A 1241-nucleotide genomic window follows, 5' to 3' on the forward strand; every position below is an offset into this window, starting at 1 on the left:
ACCCCTCCTTGGGTTTCTGAGGCGGTATCACTAAGGAAGTAGATTGCCCAACCTTCCTTCCGAGGAGTGGCTGGTGGGTTTGAACCGCCAGCCTTCTGGTTAGCATTCAAGTGCCTTAGACACTACTCTACCGGAGCTCCCATTGTCACAGCTTAGTGCTTTATTTATAGTAATTTAGTTATGGCATCATTTGTTGTTAGCTGCCATGAGTCAGTCCTGGACTCACGGTGACCTGTGTAGAACACAATGAAACACTGCCTGATCCTATGCCATGTGCATAATATATATATATTTTTTAATTGTGGTTTGAATGAAAGTTTACAAAGCAGTTTGATTTTCCATTCAGCAGTCATACACATTTTGTTTTGTGGCGTTCATTGCAGTTCCCACAAGGTAGTAGCACTCTTCCCACTGACTTCCTGTGTTTACCCTTGCCCTTCCTCCCCCTTTCCAATCCCTTCCTGCGTTACATAAGCAGCCTGCTTCATCTTTCTCCCACAGAGTGGCTTTATCTCTGGGCAAATGCTGCTTTTTTGATCTTGTGTGGTTGATTGTTCTAAGAGGTGTGAACCTCCCTGGAGTTACTGTTCACCTTAAAGGCCTGTCTGTGCTTTGGCTGAAAGCTGAGGCAAGGGGCTGAGTTCAGTTCCGGGCTTGAAGGGTGATCTGTAGGATTTTAACTGGCTGCTTTTCAGAAGTAGATTGCCAGGCGTTTCTTTCCAGTCTGTCGGCAACACACAAGCCTTCATTGACTGGTGGTGACTGCACATGAAGTATGTTGGCCAGGAATGTGTACATGGAAGGTGAGAATTCTACCAGTGAACCAGCAGTACCCCTATGGTATCAGCTGTTATTGCTGGTGGATATGGTCGAGGCCCTTCCAACTCATCGTGACCCTGTGGACGACAGAATGAAGCACTCCCCAGTCCTGCACCATCCTCACATCATTGCTATGCTTCAGGGCATTGTTAGTATTAGTGCTTAACCAAAAATAGGGCTCCAGGTTAAATAACATGCCACATTTGGGGCACTTGTATACTAAAACGTTATTTACTGTTTATTTGAAATTCAAATTTAACTGGATGTCCTGTATTGTTAGTTTGCAAAATCTGGCAATCCTAAGGAAAGCCTTGGAGCAAATACGCCAAGGGGCCCTTCTCCCCCTCCTCTCATAAAGTAGGGAGAACACCTGGGTAGCTTGACTGCTAAGCATAGATCTTACAGCAGTTGTTCTCAGTCTT

Source organism: Orycteropus afer, unplaced genomic scaffold, assembly GCF_000298275.1.
Source record: "Orycteropus afer afer isolate SDZICR_OR568_19922 unplaced genomic scaffold, OryAfe1.0 scaffold00712, whole genome shotgun sequence".
Lineage (NCBI taxonomy): Eukaryota > Metazoa > Chordata > Mammalia > Tubulidentata > Orycteropodidae > Orycteropus > Orycteropus afer.